The sequence below is a fragment of the Prionailurus viverrinus genome, chromosome C1, assembly GCF_022837055.1.
Source record: "Prionailurus viverrinus isolate Anna chromosome C1, UM_Priviv_1.0, whole genome shotgun sequence".
In the NCBI taxonomy this organism is placed as follows: domain Eukaryota; kingdom Metazoa; phylum Chordata; class Mammalia; order Carnivora; family Felidae; genus Prionailurus; species Prionailurus viverrinus.
The window spans coordinates 166,531,142-166,550,514 of record NC_062568.1 but is presented as its reverse complement, the minus strand read 5'-3'; the positions used below and the strand labels follow the sequence as shown (position 1 = coordinate 166,550,514).

The window sequence follows — 19,373 nt, the reverse complement described above, 5'->3', positions numbered from 1 at the left end:
GAGGCTGCTCAAGGTTCTTTATCCCTCTGCCCCTCTCCCCGTCTTGTGTTCTCTCTCTAAAATAACATGCCCAAAGTAAAACATATGCAACAGCAAAGGAAGTCAACTGTTTTTAGAAAGAATTAACAAAATATGTAGAAAAAATCAAAGTGGTGATAATTTATGAGTGTACTTACACATTAAATAATCAGATCTATAGGTTTACTAACTATTGAAATTTCAAAATGCTGGTGAGCATAGACAATTTGTGAGATAATCTGCAATAACTCCAAAGTGATACGAACATTTCTGTGATTTTTATTGGTGATGAATCACAGGGATAGCAGATATCAGTGTGCTTTGAGCCTACATTCATAATTGAAGGAAATGTTAAATTTTAGGCAGAGGTTAGTGAACATAAAAATGCATTTTATCCCCCATGCAAGTTCTCAAAGCTCCTAAATCCCATTTGATGTTAAGAACCTGTGTACTAGAGGAATATGTATGGTGGGCAACAAAGGAAAAAAAAACAGAAAGGGTCAGGAGAATGTTTCTAGAGGAGGTGACTCCTGAGCTGTATTCTAAGGGAGGAGTAGGAGTTAGCCAGGGAAATAGGGGTGCAGGGGAATCCAGATAAAAGTAAGAACACCAGGCAGCTTAAAACAGTATGTATGCCTCCTCGGGGAACTGAAATTTAGTGTGGCAGGAACTCAGGGCTTGTGTAGGATTGGGTGGGAAATGAGTCAGGAGAGGTAGATGCTTGGGTCTGATCACAGAGGGTCCTGGGTTCTAAGCTACAGAAAAGACCTGGAAGGTGGTAGGGAGCCCTTGAAGGATTTCAGCAGCAGAGGGACATGTCACAATCAGAATTTCACATATCAGAAAGATCATTTTGGCAACTGTGAGGCTGGTGGATTAGAGGGGAGGGCCAGAAACTAGAGGCAAGAAGAGTTAGGAAGCTGTTTGAATTAGTCTAGGCCAGAGGGCTGTAAGTTCCAGGCAGTGGCCATAGGGCTAGGGAAGAGAAGACAGGTGCCTAGACTGTATAAGACATGAGAAGCTTCAGAATTTGATAATCGATGGGGGTGGGGGCATCAGGGCAGCTCATTAACAGGTGGGCAGCTGCATGCAGAGGAAGAGCTTCCATGGGCTTCAAACTTCCTGCTTACTGGTACCTCTGTGCCTTTGCAGAAGCTTCATCCTCTCCTGGGGATCCCTTCTCCTCCCGTGTCGCCCCCTTTCCTGGCTCAGATCGCCTCCCCAGTTTCACTTCTTCATCTTACTAGGAGGCCTTTGTAGAGGTGACAGGTTATGTCTGAGCTGCAGCCTGAACGTAAGAAGCTCTTGCCCCACCCTGTCTGGACACCTGACATTCCCCATCCAGGGCAGAGGGCCATGAGCCTCTCTGGTCCTTGGTACCAGTCACAGAGCCTGTGCAGGCTCGGTGGGTCATCAGCCTGGCACCGGGCCACGTCGCGGGGAGCTGCCTGCCCATTCACAAGCCGACGGCAGTTGCACTGGAAGTCAACAGGGAAATGGAAAGAGACAGACCCAGCCTCTGTGGAGGCGCCTGCCCTGGGACCTGTGCCCGTGTGCACATGGCTTTCCGGGTGAGGATTTCCCCTCGTGGAATGGGAATAGCAGCTGAGGCCGAGGAGAGATAGAGAACTGCCTGTGCTTTCCAAAGGGCTTCCTTCCACAGTGTCTTATTGACTCAAGCTTCATAACAACCGTTGGTGAGTGTGTATGTGCGTGCATCTGTGTGTGTGTGTGTGTATTCATGCACGTACACACACACACACTCTTTCTCTCATTTACAGATGAGAAAAATACAGCCACAAAAGATGAAGGACTTTGTCTAAGGCCACCCAGCTATTAAGAAACAGAAGGTGGGTGGGGAAGAGGGTTGGGAATGAGCACATCCCTGGAAAACCCTGCAGGTCTGTAAGGTCAGGGGTTAGGCATTGAGGGGGTTCAATGGAGCAAAACGAGTCATTACAGTTTCCCGAGAAGTCTACTGATCAAATCAAGCCCTGATGCACAATGGCGGGGAGCAATGGCTCCTGGCGGTGGCTGCTGGCATGATTTGTCCTGTATCTGTCTGTAGCCTCCTCTCCTGGCATTCACTCTTGCCCCAACCAAATGCTACACTCCAGCCACACGTGTTAGCCTTAGCCAGCCTGCCCCATTACCCTTTCAGGCTTTTGTCCTATGAAACATGTTTTTTTTTTTTTCTTTTTTTTTTCTGTCTAGTGAGCAGGGGATGGGGAGAAAAGGAAGGACACCTCTTTCTGTAATTACATGCTCCAAAAGTGTCACCTTCTCATTAAGGTTAAAGGAATACATTGCATGACCGTAAAACCACGCTGGAAAAAGTGTGAATGCCTGACCTTGAGACGATAGGGAAGGTGGTCAAAGGTGACGCCACTTTAACATGCAACTTCCTCAGCAACCAGGAATGCTGCCGGGGTCCCAGCCCACCAGGCTAGGTAGCCCTTGGTGCTAGCACCCAGCCGTGTCTCCAACTTGCTGGCACAACAGAGGGCCCGAGACATCTTTGTGGAAGGACTTTGAGAAGGAGAGGCATAAGGCTACAGAGAGAAGTCAGTCCCTCTCCCCGCCACTGGTACTTCGCCTTAGGAATACAGTAGGCTGTCACTTGGGTCAAAAGCATAACCGTGGCCAGGAGCAGGGAGAGAAGGAGGATGGTTACGAAGAGGAGGAAGAGGAGGAGGGGAAGCGAGAAACAGGAGGGGGAGCGGAGGAGGTGGGGTGGGAGGGATGCATGGTGGGAATTTAACGGCTTCTAATAACAATCCCTACATCTCTTGCAGCTGCTGGAGAAGTCTAGCTTGCCCTCGGGACTAAGGAGGGAGGCCTTGTAATCTCCACACCCACGCCCAGGGAAGCTTGGGTAGCGGCTGGGCTGCTTGGGTCGAGCTTCCCCTCCAAGCCCTGCTAGTTTAGGGTCGGACCCTGAGAAGACTGGTTCCCTGGGCCAGGTCCACTGTCTCCAGAGCCAATGGGGCATGGGTACAGGTGGGCAGCCTGGCCTGGAAGCCACAGGACTGTGACTCAGAGAAGAGGCTTTTGCTAGAAGACTCCTGAACCAAAGCGGTACGGTGGTGCAGCGTTGGGCAACAGGAATAAATACTTAATTTAAAAAAGTGCTGGGGGTGCATCTGGGTGGCTCAGTCGGTTAAGCATCCGGCTTTGGCTCAGGTCATGGTCGTGTGGTTTACGGGTTTGAGCCCCAGCTCAGAGACTGAAGCCTGCTTTAGATTCTGTGTCTCCCTCTCTCTCTGCCCCTCCCCTGCTCACGCTCTCTCAAAAATAAATAAAAGTTAAAAAAAAATTTTTTAAAAAGTGCTGGGGGCACCTGGGTGACTCAGTCGGTTAAGCTGCACGACTTGATTTTGGCTCAGGTCATGATCTCCTGGTGTGCGAGATGGAGACTCGCATTGGGCTGCATACTGAGCATGAAGCTTGCTTGAGATTCTCTCTCTCTCTCTCTCTCTCAAAATAAATACACAAAAAACCTTTTTAAAAGTGCATAGTTTGAGGAGAGGTTCTGTACAGACTTCGAGGTGAAAGACCCCCGAGCTGTAAGGATAAAGGAGAGCATCCCCGTGGAGAAGCAACTTTGTGCCAGACACAGTGTGGGGTGCTGGACATAGGGAATTATTACTGGAGTGCCTATGGATCGCATGCGCACCACGTGCCAGGGCTTTCACTCCATTTAGCACCTCCCGCCACCTCCCTGAGGGAGGCCTGAGTGCTCGCACTGCACCGTCGGGGAGGCCCAGACATTCAGTTACTGAACACAGAGCAGCCCGGGCCTTCAAGCCCTCCTTGCTCTACAGCTGTGTCAGAGGAGGCCGAGGAGGGTAAGTGACTTGTCACAATTGAAAGCACCTGGCATGCGCAGCTGAGCCCATTTGCAGGATTTCCAGTCCATCGCCGACTGCCAGGGCCATTCTCTCAACTGGTGGCAGCTTCCTGTGTTTTTCCAGTGCTGGGTCACGGCTGGCCCTCCCAGGAGGCTCTCGGGGCCCCGGGCTGTGGCTTTGCTCAGTTGTGTCTCCCGGGCAGTAGTGACAGTGCACCCGTGTGCTGATGCAGCCCACGTGCCCACAGAGATGACAGGAAGGGAGCAGCCAGGAGGGAGAGAGGAAGGAAGGGCCTGGAGGAGCCCGGTGGCGGGTGGGGCCTGGAGGGAGAGGGAAGGCTCAGGGGACTGGCTTCCTTGTAAACAGTGCGGCCTGTTCTAAAAATACCCCTGCCCTAGACAGGGCACACTGAGTTCCTCAGGTCTCTTCCAGAGGCTTCCCGGGAACCTGGGGCCCTGTCCTGAAAGGCCAAGAGGATGGGAAGAAAGTTGACTTGTGAAGAGTAGGATTTCCTTAGCAAGGAAAGTATACCAGTATTTCCTTCCTCGGCAAAACAGGAGGAGGACGCTCTGTGGGTTTTAGCAGCAGCGGAAACAACAATGAAAAGCAAAAAGCTGCTCCCCTGGGCCCTCGTGCCCTGTTGAGTAGTCCGAGGCCTGGGCCTAGCTCCGGTTCACAGTCTGGACCTGCGATCAGAGACTGGGAGCAGGCCCTGGGGCTGGTATCTCCAGCTGTTCCCTTTATCAGGCGTGGGATCTATGACTCAACCACCTGATGCCTTAGTCTCTACAATTATAAGAGGGAATCATGACAGTAGTGACTTTGGTCAGGTGTGAAGGGTATTAAATGAGATGCTATTTCATAAGGTTCTTAGCACAGTGCCCCGTACATGATAAATGCTCAAAAAAATGCTTATTGTTATAGTATATGGGAGGATATAACTATTTCCTGAATTCCAGATTAAGACCTCGTTTAAGAGGAAATGTAGTAGGCAAAGAGAGTGGTGGGGGTGAGATGAGGCAGAAAGAGTCTAAATCCTAGAAATCTCAAATCAGCCATTTGACAGATAGGAAAACTGAGGCCCAGGGAAAAAATGGGAGTAGCCGCAGGCCAGACACAGTATTACCAGCTGCCTGTGGGTTGAATATAACATAACCACGTAACGAGAACACTAAAATCCTGGGTGATTCTAAGTCTGCCCCACTAGGAGTCAGGAGAATAAGGCCTTTTATTTATACAGCACTTTGAAGTTTGGAAAACCCTTTAAAAGGGGAGACAGACCTCAGCAGACCACTGCCAGAAGGCTGAGCTCTATGAAGCGGGGGACTTAATGCACACGTACAAGCATGTAGCCAAACAGAACTCATCCTTGGGGTGGTGACAAAGTTACACATCTATAGACCAAGCCCTTGATTCTGAGGACCATGGAGAAGGGGCACAGGAAGGCAGGGTTTGGCTCAGCCTAAAGAAGAATCTTCTAGGGGCGCCTGGGTGGCGCAGTAGGTTAAGCATCCGACTTCAGCCAGGTCACGATCTCGCGGTCCGCGAGTTCGAGCCCCGCGTCAGGCTCTGGGCTGATGGCTCAGAGCCTGGAGCCTGTTTCCGATTCTGTGTCTCCCTCTCTCTCTGCCCCTCCCCCGTTCATGCTCTGTCTCTCTCTGTCCCAAAAATAAATAAACGTTGAAAAAAAAATTTAAAAAAAAAAAAAAAGAAGAAGAATCTTCTAATGCTGTGCCACCTGACGTGTTAGACCCTAGCCAAACATGGCCATTGAGCACGTGAAATGTGGCTAATCTGGATTTCAAAGACTTAATTTAAAAAGCAAAAGAAAAAGTAAAATATACTATTAATCACTGTTTTACTGATTCCATGTTGAAATGATAGTTTCATGAGGTCCACTGAGTTAATTAATATAGGTTATTAAAATGAGTTTTTCCTGCTGTTTTTTTACTTTCCCCCATGGCCTCTGGGACACCTAGACTCACGCATGTAGCTTGCAGCCTTTCTGCTGGGCAGTGCTGTTGTAACCACTGAGTTTGTGCAAGAATGGAGCAAGCTGTCTTAGCAGGTAATAGGTCTCTCATCACTGGAGATGTTAATACAAGGTGTTGTTAATGCACTCGTTAGAGTAAGGTGGATAAACCCTATAATCCCTCCAGTTCTGACTCAGCTGTGATTCTCACACAATGCTCTGAGGAACACTTGTTCTGAGGCATATGAATAGAGGTTTCATGGGAAAAAAGATGGGTGATCAATTTAATGTGGGAAATTCTTGGTTGGAAAAAAAGGTGAGTTCCTTTATGCTAGGATTTCTCAGAACCTTCTAAAAACTTTCTTAGCGTTTTAATTTATTGAGAGACGGAGAGACAGAGTGCGAGCAAGGGAGGGGCAAGAGAGAGAGGGAGACATAGAATCCGAGGCAGGCTCCAGGTTCTGATCTGTCAGCCCAGAGCCTGGTTCAGGGCTCGAACCCACAAAGGAGAGATCATGATCTGAGCCGAAGTCAGACACTCAACTGACTGAGCCACCCAGGCACTCCCCACTTTTTTTTTTTTTTTAAGGTTTTATTTCAGAACCTTCTAGACACAAAAGTACACCGTGGGTCTTCATGATAGGGACATTATATATAACATTCCCTATATTAAATTGGTCACAGAGCCTTCTTTTAACAGGGCATGACCAGTAAATAATTTATTATTAAGTTCATTCTTTGAGAATCAATGTCCTCAAATTCTCAAAAGAACATGGATTCCGTTGTCAGACATCATGGAGTTCAAATTCTGGCTCACATCCTAAGTGACCTTGGACGTGTTATTTCACCTTTATCAGCTGTGAAATGAGAGGGTGCATATTCCCCCCTCCGTATGGCTTTGAAGCTTACACTGTAAAGCTTAGAGAAAACATAGTGCCTGATGCAGAGCAGGTATTCAACAAAAGGTAGCTCTGATGACAGCCTGCCTGGCCAGGAGGGAGAGTGGCTTCCCCAAGTGCTGCTAGCTCTTGAATTTCCCTGTGTGTATCCTAGCAGCTGACCTCACCTCTCTTCCCTAAACAGCAGCGAATGAGAAATTCCGTTCATGGTGGGGGGGGGGGGGGGGGGGAGGGGGTGGTGCATAGGAAGCATCCTCAAATCTGGTGTGATTTTATAGGTCAAGTCGGTTTCCAACGGGAGACAACTATTTCCTTCTCTCCGGTCACACCTCATCCTCCCTCTGTCAGTCCTGGCCAAAGGAAGCCACAGCCAGGCCTGGCAGGCTCCCCCTCTGCTCCCCTCCACTGCTCAGTTCCTGTTCCTGCAGGCCTTGGAGCCCCCAGCAGATGGACTGCCCTTATCAGCAGGCTCCAGGCCAGAGGAGGAATCCTCCGGTCACATGCAGCTCTCTGGAGGGAGAGAGGCCTTGTAAATAAACACAGCCTATGCAGAGGAAAGGGGAGGCGGGGAGGTTGAGGGAAAAGATTCCTTGAAATTTTGGTGACTGGGCCAGGATTAAAGGCCACCACGCATAACCCTTATTGGCCATTTCTGTGAGGAATCGACAAACCATGCACCGTCCCCGGAAAGAAATGTGTGCAGGCCTTTAAATAGCCCTTGGAGCTGGGGTGTTCCCACTATGCTGCTGGCTTGATTTAGGCCTAATCCTCGCCCAGGACTGACCCTTCACAGTTTACAGAGCACTTTATCCCTGGGCTCTGTGGAGTCGCACAGAGCTCTCCCCAGAGCAGGGAGGTGTATCATCATCCCAATTTACAAATGAGGAAACTGAGGCTCGGATTATGAGTGACTCACTTCTGCACAGCTGGCAGTGATCGAGTCCGGGCATGACTCTATACGTGAGATCCATGATGTCCTGATGCCAAGTCCAGAGAGATCTGCCCATCACACCCCAGTGTCTTCCACCGTGGCTCTTCCTGTGTGCCCTATGTCGAGCTTCGTGCTCTGGCTGCACCCCATTTCTCCCCAGGGAAGCCCATGTTTCGGGGAAGAGGGAAGGTAGAATAAATGAATCTCAACATAGCTGTGCTCAGTGAGTGAAGCCACTCGAAAAAGAGGATATACTCTGTCACTCCATTTATATAGAACTGTAGGAAATGCTGATCTATGGGGACAGAAAGCAGATGGGTGTCTGTTTGGAGAAGGGAGCCACGAAGAAACCTTTGGGGCGATGGATACGTTCGCTGTCTTGGTGGTGCTATGGTTCGCAGGTCCATCCATAAGGAATTGTGCCTTCAAGTACATGCGGTTTATCGTATGTCAATTATACCCCCATAAAGCTATTTAAAAAGAGGAAGATAAGAGAAAAAAAGAATGGAGGAGGTTGGCAGGCATATCGTAAAGAAGTCTGAGAAATTTTAAAACGGAGACACAAAGTTCCCCAGGCACATGGGGAAGAAGAGAGCGATTCTTCCCCCAATTGGAGAGATCCGGGAAGAGTTTTTGGAGCAGGTGTCTGACCTGGCTCAAGGTCTGGATAAGGAGGTGTTAGGTTAAGAAAGATCAGGGTGCAGTATGCAGGTAGAGTGTGCTTGGGGCAGAGGGAGTGGAGTACTCTCCCTAGCCACCCCCACCCCACTTTCTTCCCAGTCCTTAGAGGCTTGAGGCTAAAGCTAACAGCTGCGATTTCCTTTTCTTCAGAAATTCGGACACACGCCCAACTTGGCAGGCAGCTGGTTTTGCTAATAAGATTCCTGCCCTCCACCTTCCCCACCGTGCAGCTCATCCCTTGGGTCTATTGAGACCCCTGCCCTCTCCAGTTTCCTATCTGAACTGAACTGCCAAATGCTGGCTGACTGGGCCACTGACAACCGTAGCTCCCAGGGTCCTGGGCAACCTCATTTCAACCTCTTTTAAATCCTACCAAAAGGAGGTTTGGGGCGATCGGTCTGGGAGTATGATGGGATTCCAGGTCCAAAATGAAAATACCTTTTTTTCTCTTCCATACCCTTTAGTATTATGCTTTAGTAATAGACATGTGGCCACTGGAGAATTTTGAATAATGAGTTTATTATGAAAATGTTATGATAAAGCAGTAGGAAATTCAAGAATCGTTACAGGGCAGTACACTGATTAACTGGTTCATTTGCTCCTCAAACAGAATTCCGGCCATTGGTCTTACAGTTTGTAAAACATTAACTTGGGTTTGGATGATCCCACTATTCATGTCTTTACAGAAGGGACTATTCCAATGACATATGAAACCCACATATGAAATTGTGGGCTAGTTCTTTCTTTTTAATTTCCTTGGCATGCTTGTTGATTTTAAATTGCCCCCTTTTCCAAAGTTTCCTTATTAATTAAATAAACCAGGCAGCCACATTCCCTGAATCTAATTCAGCACTCGAATGTAAGCTTAGTTCTGGAGTCGGCTTTCCAACCTTGGCTTAAGGGACATTAGTCACTCAGAGCAAAATGTAGCATTTGAACAGCTGTTTCGGGCTTTCAGAGTCCAGGGCCTACAGGTTTGGAGAAAGTGGTGGAAGGAACCAATACTTATTTGCTGAATACCTACTCTGTGCCAGGCACTGGTGACTTCATAAAGAGTACCTCCTTTCATTCTCTGAATAGCCCATTAATGATGATATGCTCTTTTTGGTTTAAGATTGATCTTCTCTGGGCACAGCGAGGTCGAGAACATATCAGACCTCACATAACTTATGAGTAGTGAAGCTGGGACTTGCACTCCAACAATCTGATTCTAAAGCTCATACTTGAACACTGCCCTGTATGTACCTCATTTAACCCTCCCAACCCTGAGACCTAGCTACCATTATTATCGGTTCTGTTTTCCAAACGAGAAACCAGAAGCTCAGGAAAGCACTCTTCCTAACAGACATTAAATGCAGACCAGAATTCTGTGATCCTGGGCATGTCACTTCATCCATCCCCCCATTGTCTGTCCTTCATTATTAGTTCAACAGGCAGTGGCAAGTGTTTATCTGTCTGAGGGACCGTCTTGTCCCTAAAGATGAAAAGATGTATAAAATATGGCCCCTGCTCTTCAAGAACCTGTAATCCAGAGAGGGAGGAGAACGCCTCTACAACAAGAAACACGGTTGTGGGGTGTGAGGCACTCTAAGAGGTATGCGTGAAGAGCTGTAGGAACCCAGAGGAGAAAGCATCACGCTACCTGGTGAAGTAACCAAGGAAGGCTCTAGAGAGGAAGGGACGTTGTGCCAGTAACTCTACGCTCCCCGGATAGAAAAGGGAGGGTGGTACTTGAAGCAGAGAGACCATCAAAGGCGGAAAGGTAGTATAGGATAAGAACAGCTCAGATGCTGATGCCTTCCGAGGCATTCACTACCATCTCCATAATCTCCACAACAGCTCTGAGTGGGTATTATCATTCATGGGCACACAGAGGGCTTGCCTATGTGCCTGTGAACTCATAGGAGCCTGTCCATGATCACGCAGCTAATAAGGAATCGAGCTGGGGTTCAATCCCAGGCTGTCTGGCTTCGGAACCCACACCCTTAGCCACTCTGCTCGGAGTGTGTAGGGGTCACCGGCCAGTAGCTGTTCGTGGGGTGTTAGAGGCAATGGGACGGGCCACATGAGCAGGAAGTAGGTCCAAAGTGTCTTCCTTTCTTCATAAGGCCTTAGCTGTTCTTGATCCAAAGACCCTGGACCTCTTGGGATTCATAAAAATAATAATGCCATTGGTGTGTGTGTGTGTGTGTGTGTGTGTGCCCATGGGTAAGTGCATGCTGGGGGGGGGGCCTCCACCTCTCTCTGTATGGATGCTGTACAGAGGAACTGATACATCAACTTTACTTGCTATTGACTGGAACGCTATCTGCTTACTGTAGAAATATTGTGTGTCTTATACTCTGTGGAATTCTCTTGGCTTCAGTGTCAGTGTTTGAATCCTTGTTCCTTTTCTGCACTTCCATGCCCGACTGGAAAGCCCAGAAGGACAGAGCTCTTGTCCACCTTCTTTTCCACCATCCCCTATGACATAGCATAGAGCCTGGCACATGCCAGTTATTCAATAAATATTCGTTGAGTGAATGATTATTCGCTGAATGAACTCTGGGTCTTTACAGTCTCCCTATGTAGTGTGCAAATGAGTTAATTATGAGTTAACAAATCTAGTTTGGTCAATAAAATATCTTTGGCTAGTTAATCGATGGTGTAGGAGGGAAAAGCATGAGGGCCTTTCGAAGATGGAAAATGTAGAAATTATTGGCCTAGGTCACTGGCTCATAAAAGGAAGCTGCACTTTTGTAAAAGTTTGCCTTCAGGATTAGATAAATCCAACAAGTTTGGATTCAGTGGGTGTGAGGTGGTGCTTGGGCTTCCCAGATGATTCTGGAGGGACCAGGCCAGTATGTGGGTATGGCAGTGTGAATCCCCTCCTGTTCTGTTTCTTTTTTCTTTTTCCCCGTCTCGTTCAACTTTTGCTTGAACACTTTGAGCCGTGGGAGCTAACTACCTCACAAAGCAGGCTGCCCCCACGGCAACAGCAATGACAGCAACGAGGACATCGATACAATGACCCTATATACTGAGCACTTCTTACGTGTTAAGCACTACACATATGTTACCGAATCCAAAGGCCAGGCATTATTTATCCCCATTTTACGGTGCAAGCAACTGAAACTGGAGTTCGGTGGTTTGTTCAGTGTCTCAGAGGTGGTGAGAGACAGGGCCACCCTGGCTTGTCTGGCCATGTGCTTCCCCAGGGCCCTGAGCTGGTCCCTGGTGGTGGTGGTGGAGGCGGGGGTGGGCCTAACTCCCGGGGAGGAGGCCGAGGGGAGCCTGCCACATCTGCAGGCCCTGCCCAGGCTCCAGACTCTGCTCCGCCCAGCTCTCTGATCCTCCCCATAGAAGGTAAACCCAGGCAGGATCCCATGAGGCCTGGCTGGCCTAGTGTCTTGCTGGTTTCAGTTTCTGAAGAGCCCAGCCCTGAGCAAACACAGGCGGGGGAGGAGGGTTCTGGAAGCCTTCCCAACAGATAGCAGATTAACTCCCTGCTGCCTGGGAGACACCCACGGGGGAAGGGCTGGGTTACCAGCCTGCAGCCTCACAGCCCTCACAGGCGGGCAGGACGCCGCTGGCTTGCCGGGGCCACCTGAAGCCTGAGAAGGCACACACCTACCTGCCAAGACGCCATGACTTCTGGGCAGCTCAAGTTCCAGTTCAAGCCAGGCTCTCCCTGGGACCTCTGGGCTTGGGGAGAAAAGGCTGAGGGGCCTCCCCAACCCCACCTTCCAAATATGGACTCATCTTCCTGCCTCAGCGGGGCCCCTTCCCTCCCTCACTAGGGCGTTCCTGTTCCAACGTGTTAGCAAACCCCTTCCAATGTTTGTTTTCTTTCTGAGAAAGAGGCTGAGGGACTTTGCCAAGACCAACATGAACTCAAAACACAGGGCATTCTCTGTCTGTCGGGCATTTTTCTGGACAGAGAGACCTAGGTCTGAAAACTAGTCCTGCCACTTCCTAGCTGGTGACCTTTGTGTAAATTTCTTAATCTCTCTGAAAAAATGGGGATGATGATACTTATCTTTAAGGTATGTTTTGAGGAGTAGATTAGATAAATATAGATTATACATATTAAGTACTTAGTGCCCTCCATCAAAGGCAATTAACATTATCATTAATTATATTGTTATTACGAATGACTAATAACCCACTCAGGATTATTGCTAATGCTACTGTGAGTGTAAGTGTAAAAAAAAAAAGACTCAATTAAAAATTTTTACTGAGGGAAATAGTTTTATAATGGGTAAATAAAGGAAGAAGAATAACACATGATTTCATTTAATGTTCAAATAGTTTCACAAGGCAGGGTTATTATCCCCATTCTACAGAAGAAGCAGTTGAGGTCTCTGGAGGTTAAGTAACTTGCCCATGTCGCACACCGAGTTAGTGGCTGGTGTCCTGGCCCTTGTGGTATCCGCTAAGACCCTCCGCTTCATACCTGCCTGCCTCAGCTGAGATGCTTCCATGTGCCAGGAATGCCTTCACATTGCCCATGCCCTCATCAGCTTAGAGGACAACAAGCCAGCTCTGAAAACTGGCTAGAGGCCACCTCCTCCAGGCAGCTTTCCGAATTCTCTCCTTCCTCTCCTTGCAGAGCTAAACCCTCCCCTTCTTTTGTTCTCCTTGTGCCTGAGACACGTGACTAGACACTTTTATGGCTTTGTGTCTCTTCTCCAGGGAATGTGTTCCTCTAAGGAAGACAGCACACATTTTTTTTCACTTTGAGGTGGTCAGTATGTGGTTATAGTTAAGGAGCCAGGCATTGAAGCAGGACTGCCTGGGCTCCCATCTTGGCTTTACTGCTTGCTGGCTGGCTGTGAGGCTTGAATAAATGATTTAACCTCTCTCATTTTCAATTCTTTCATCCATAAAATGGAGATTAACAATGAGATCAGCTGCATGAGGTTACTGTAAGAATTGAATGAGTTCGTATATGTAAGGAAGGCAGGATCACTGAAGGTCCTGAATTTTGCTTGCTAACAGAAAATGAAACAAAAAGAACGGTACTGAACGTGACGGAAGCATGAGGTCTCGTCAAGAATCCATCTGTAACTTAAGGTGTGTAACTTAATTCCTCTCTCTGAATTTATTTCTCCCTCTGCAAAATGGGAAGTTTGGTTCCCACAGCTAGATGGTCTCTGATGGGTAATATTCAATGGTGTTGATGACCAGTTCTTTGCCTATAGGACTTCTGCTTGTGTCATGTTCCAGAGTAGAGGTCATACTCAGAAATAAATGACTGTTTCACCATTGGAAGCACAAAGCCCAACCAGTTGTAGATGACCCTGCTAACCATGATGATTGCCAGCTTTTACGGAATACATACCAGTGCCTAACATTGGGTCAAGCGACATCATTATCTTGTTTGTTTGTTTGTTTGTTTGTTTTTCCCCTTGAGAACCCTATAAAGAAGGTGCTATTATCCCTATTTTACAGCTGAGATAACAGAGGCTCAGAGGTTGTAAGTAGTCGGATGCAGAGTAGAATCCTCATTTGTCAGACTCCAATTTCCTACTGCCTGAAAGAAACCTCTCTAAAGCAAGCCTGTTCAAATACCTCTGGGGTCAAGGAGCCTTTCATCTTTTAAGCCAGTCCATTCATTAAGCATCCCAAGTAGCTGAAAAGTATACAGCTGCCATTTTTACATTAGCTTCATGACTTTGGACTTGGCGCCCAGGCAGACATGATTTGGGTGGAGGGTGGAGGGAATGAAGACTATAAATTCCCCCAAGGAAAGTCTTTGGGAGCAGTTTCCAAGAGGGTGGTCAGAAGACAGAAGGCCCCCACTCTCACCTCTCTGTGCCTGGCCAGGCCCCTCATCCATCCAGACTCCCATGTGGGCATAGAGCTAGGGAATGCTAAAAGATTCCAATCCATCCTCGGTTTGGGATTGGGCTAAACCCAAAGCATCTGAAATTTGTGTCTATAATCACTAGTCGATTGAGATGCATTCCGTTGGGGTGGTGTTTGGAGTATAGTGAGTCAGGGAACACATTAAGGAAAAGTTTGGAGCAAATCAACACTGCAAACCTGAAGGGAGAAATTGGCTCCAGGACCACTGACTCTCCCTGGCTTTCTCTCTTTCCAAAAGCAAATATCCTGCTTGAACAGCTCCAGAGACTCATCAATTCCAACAGGATGAAGTCTAAACTCTTTGGGGTGGCATTCAAGGGCCTTCACTATCTAGTCTCAACTCCCCATTTAAAAATTTTTTTAGGGGCGCCTGGGTGGCGCAGTCGGTTAAGCGTCCGACTTCAGCCAGGTCACGATCTCGCGCTCCGTGAGTTCAAGCCCCGCATCGGGCTCTGGGCTGATGGCTCAGAGCCTGGAGCCTGTTTCCGATTCTGTGTCTCCCTCTCTCTCTGCCCCTCCCCCATTCATGCTCTGTCTCTCTCTGTCCCAAAAATAAATAAACTTTGAAAAAAAAATTTTTTTTTAAAAATAAAATTTTTTTTAATGTTTATTTATTTTTGAGAAAGACAAAGAGACAGAGTGCAAGCTGGGAAGGGGCAGAGAGAGGGAGACACAGAATCTGAAGCAAGCTCCAGGCTCTGAGCTGTCAGCAAAGAGCCCGATGTGGGGCTCAAACTCATGAACCATGAGATCATAATCTGAGCTGAAGTCAGATGCTTAACCGACTGAGCCACCCAGGCACCCCTCAACTCTCCTCCCACCATATTCCCAAGCTCATTTCCAGACAGAGAATTCCACACAATTCCCTCCATGGTTTTTCCTGCCCCTGTGCCTTTGCACATGCTGTGCTTTCTGCCTCATGCACAAGCAGATGTCACATCTTGATGGCACCAGTCTTATTTTAAAATGTTTTGTATTTCCTCTTCTACTCCCAAGACTTTTCCAAATAGTCTCTGCAAGGAGAAAATCATCATAACCTCTTTGGAATTATAACTAAACACACAAATAAATCAAGGAATATCAACTGGAAACATTGAGAGTTAGGGCTCTGAGTTGGTCCCCAAAGCAGTGTGGAAAACCCCAAACTCCTAAGGCTGAACATCAATGTGGTTTGGAAAGTCTCATGTCACTATGAAACTAAGTTAAGGATGATACAAGAATGTGCTTTTTTAGTTTGAACAATTTGTTTGCTGTGTTGATGTTATGCTAGATTCCAACAACAGGACTGAAAGGCATTGTTAAGGGAACCTCTACAAGTTGTTCAGGAAGTTAGCCAGGGTGGGGAAGCCTTCCCTGGAGCATTCTGAACATGCCATTTCCATCACAGGTTTCAATGTGTAAAGAATGAGATTCAGGAGCGCCTGGGTGGCTCAGTCAGTTGGTAAGCATCCGACTCTTGATTTTGGCTCAGGTCATGATCTCATGGTTTGTGAGACTGAGCCCTGAACCCCATGTCCAGCTCTGTGCTGACAGCATGGAGACTGCTTGGTATTTTCTGTCTCCTCTTTGTCTGCTCGTCTCCTGCTTGCTCTCTCTCTCTCTCTCTCTCAACATAAATAAATAAACTTAAAAGAAAATGAGATTCAGAGCCCTGTTTCTCACAACGAAATGTTAGCATGAAGTGAGGTGACCATCTGATCTCGTTTGCCCAGGAAATTCTGGTGTTCACCCAGTATTCTGACATAATTATCAGTACTTCCCCTTTCGTTATCAAGTACCCCAGCATGGAAGATAAATCCTATGCCATTATAGAACCAGATAATCACCCTAGGGCTAGTGGTTGCTTTTCTAAGTCTTTGCCATCTGTTGGACTCAGCCTTTGTCCCCTGCTCTGTGACAGAATTCATAGCTCCCTTTGTGTGAGCTCAGGGCACTGCGTACTTAACTCCATTCACTTCTTCTACTAGGCATTGGGTCTCCTCACCAGGGATCGCACTGCATTCTGGGTATCGCCTCACACCAGACCTGGACACGGTGAGTTCTTAATAAAAGATTGTGGAGTGAATTATTTTGGGGAAAAAAAAATATTCCCTAGTATGTTTTTGTTTTGCTCTATTTTATTTGCAGTCCTCAAAAGAATAAAAAAGCCTTCATAAGAACTTTGTATGTCTTTAGATCTAAGCACTGAAAAGTACAATATGAAATACAAACTTCTTCAAAAGAAAAGTCAAGAAATGTTTAGGAAGTGACAGGAAAGACCCAAACGTGACTTTTTATTGCTATTGTTAAAGCTGGAGCCAGCCTCTCTGATAGTCCTTTAAGTTCAGAATTTGAAGAGTGATTCCATTTGCACTAAAAAGAATCAGATTTATTTTTACTTGTCTGTATCCTTTCTTAAACAATTGCATATTACCTTTTTTTTAAATATGTTTTTTCTTTAGTAAGTATATATTACTTTTTGACAGGAAAAGTTTCTAGTGGAAAAGATACAAATGTTGAAATAAAAATAACAGTTTTTCAAAAGCTTTGACAAATCATTTCTGCAAACCCTTTTTTTAAAGTTTATTTATTTATTTTTGAGAGAGAGAGTGAGTGCACAAGTAAGGGAGGGGCAGAGAGAGAAAGAGAGAGAGAGAATCCCAAGCAAGCTCCACACTGTCAGTGCAGAGCCTGACACAGGGATCGAACCCATGAACCATGAGATCATGAACTGAACCTAAATCAAGACTTGGACACTTAACCAACTGAGCCACCCAGGCATCCCTAGGCAAACCCTTTTATATTCCAGAGTCAGGGGTGAGTGAAAACAAAGAAACTGACAAACAGAGGCCTGAAGAATTTAAGCGATGGGGGAAAGCCTTGCCACTAGTAAGTGGCAATGTCAGTATCTGGACCCAGTTCTCTGACCCCGTGTCTCTTGATCCTTGCACAATGCCTCTCTGATTCTTTTGGACTGATGAAGGGCCTTTGAGCAGGGACACTCTTGTCTTGTCCTACCTGGAGTTAGAATGTGAGCCTCCTGCCCCAATTAGACTCGCTTAGATGAAGTTAAACTCTGCACGGCCCCAGTGTAAAGGAGTCACAGAGAAAAACTGTGTGTGAATAGGGTTAGTATCACAGGCTTTGGAGTCAGGCAAGCTGGACTTCAGATCTCAAGGCCTCACTCGCTGTGTGACCTCGGTCAGGTTACTTCACTTCTCTGCGGCTGAGTTTCCCCATCTTTCCACAGGGGACAGGCAGCATGTTTCTTGTAGGAATTGAGGAGGTTTAAATGAAATGATGTTTGTAAGGCACTTACCATGTTCTGGAAGTAGTAAAAGTTGATTAATTATAGACATTCTTATAATTACCATTACTGCTCTACTAGCTACCTTGTACTGAAGGAAAGCTTATCAATTCCAAACAGGAACTATTGCAGACGGTTCTTTCTACTTCTCCTACTCAGACGCCAGCCCCACAAGCAGCTCGACTTCAGCTTGTGTCTGAGGAGGTGTGGTGACTGAACTTGGAGTCATACGTAGAGGAGCCCGTGTGACTTGTTCGCTTGTCGCCAGGCATTTTCCTATGTTCCTAGATTCCTTGACATTGCTTTTTTTTTTTTCTTTTTCTTTTTCTTTTTCTTTTTTTTTTTTTTTTTTTTTTTTTTTTTTTGGCCTGGGCTTTGCCAAACTTCCTGGTTTGAGTCATCCTTCCTAGCAGTTTGCGAGACTATGTCCTGAAGCTGGAGATAATAAAACATGTCCTGATGTGTCAAAAAAAAGGGAAAAAGATGGCTCCCATGTTCACTCACTTAAAATACCGGCTACTAGTTCTTCATTTTTAAATCTGACGGTGGGGATGCCTGGGTGGTGGCTCAGGCAATTAAGTGTCCGACTTCAGCTCAGGTCTTGATCTCACAGTTCATGATCAAGTCCTGCATGGGGCTCTGAGCTGACAGTGCTTGGGATTCTCTCTCTCTCTCCCTCTTTCTCTGCCCCTCCCCTACTCACTCTCTCTCTCTCAAAATAAATAAAACTTAAGAGAAAGATTAGAAAATGGGGCGCCTGGGTGGCGCAGTCGGTTAAGCGTCCGACTTCAGCCAGGTCACGATCTCGCAGTCTGTGAGTTCGAGCCCCGCGTCAGGCTCTGGGCTGATGGCTCAGAGCCTGGAGCCTGTTTCCGATTCTGTGTCTCCCTCTCTCTCTGCCCCTCCCCCGTTCATGCTCTGTCTCTCTCTGTCCCAAAAATAAATAAACGTTGAAAAAAAAATTAAAAAAAAAAAAAGAGAAAGATTAGAAAAATAAATCTTATGGTGACTTTTTCTTTTTTTTTTTTTCTTTTAACCTCCACACAGACCTCTATCATTGAAGAGAAAAGCAACCATGATATCCTGGCATCTACAAAAGACGTCCATTCATGCAAACATTCCCCACCTCATCTGATACGTATTATGAAGTGCTATGCATTAGATCCTGTGCTTGGCACAGACATGCACATTCTTATAAACTGTCCGTGGAATCTGAGTTCAAACCTCAGCCTCTTTCAGTCCTATTGATTTGATCTTGTGTGTGTTAGCCTCTGTTCCTCAGATCCAGTTCCTTCTTTCTAATTCCCTATCTCAGCCATGACATCACCATCATCTTCCTGTCCCCGTTCAGAACCCTAGAAATGATTTTATTCACCTCGCTAACCCTCTCTGTAATGTCCAATCAACCCCCAGTGATTTAACTCCTACATATCTCTTTGTCATTAGCCTCATCTCTAATCCGTTCCACAGGTATTTTTTGAGGAGTCTATGTCCCAGGCTCTCTGCTGGACATGAGGTTACCTGTCCCCAAGGAGTTCTCAGACTGGTCCGGTACACCCACAAACACACAATTCCCCTACAGCGAATGGGTGTGATGACACTATAACCCCACTTTTAACTGCACACTTAATCATTGCCAAACACTGTTCTATGCACTTTAAATGCATTGAATAATTTAATCACAATAACCCTCAGAGGTAGGTAACATTATTTTATTTATTTATTTATTTATTTATTTAGTTAGTTAGTTAGTTTTATATCAGAGAAAGAGAGAGAATGAGCCAGCTGGGGAGGCGGTGGGGAGAGACTTTCAAGCAGACTCCAGCCTGATGCAGGGGTCAATCCCACGATCCTGGGATCATGACCTAAGCCCAAATTAAGAGTC

At 46.8% G+C, this 19,373-nt stretch overlaps 1 long non-coding RNA gene across 2 annotated transcripts in view; it reads left to right on the top strand.

The window, feature by feature from the left end:
* Window positions 1-19,025, top strand: part of LOC125173216 (uncharacterized) — a 91,305-nt gene extending 72,280 nt beyond the window's left edge. Inside the window, exons 6-9 of one of the 2 annotated variants that reach the window (XR_007154967.1) lie at window positions 13,333-13,407; window positions 15,590-15,643; window positions 16,170-16,236; window positions 18,536-19,025. This is a non-coding gene — a long non-coding RNA (uncharacterized LOC125173216). Of the gene's footprint in view, window positions 1-1,799; window positions 1,869-2,813; window positions 3,179-13,332; window positions 13,408-15,589; window positions 15,644-16,169; window positions 16,237-18,535 lie in introns of those variants that run through there. The other variant, XR_007154968.1, reaches the window with a different exon arrangement.
* The last annotated feature ends 348 nt before the right edge of the window (window positions 19,026-19,373 follow it).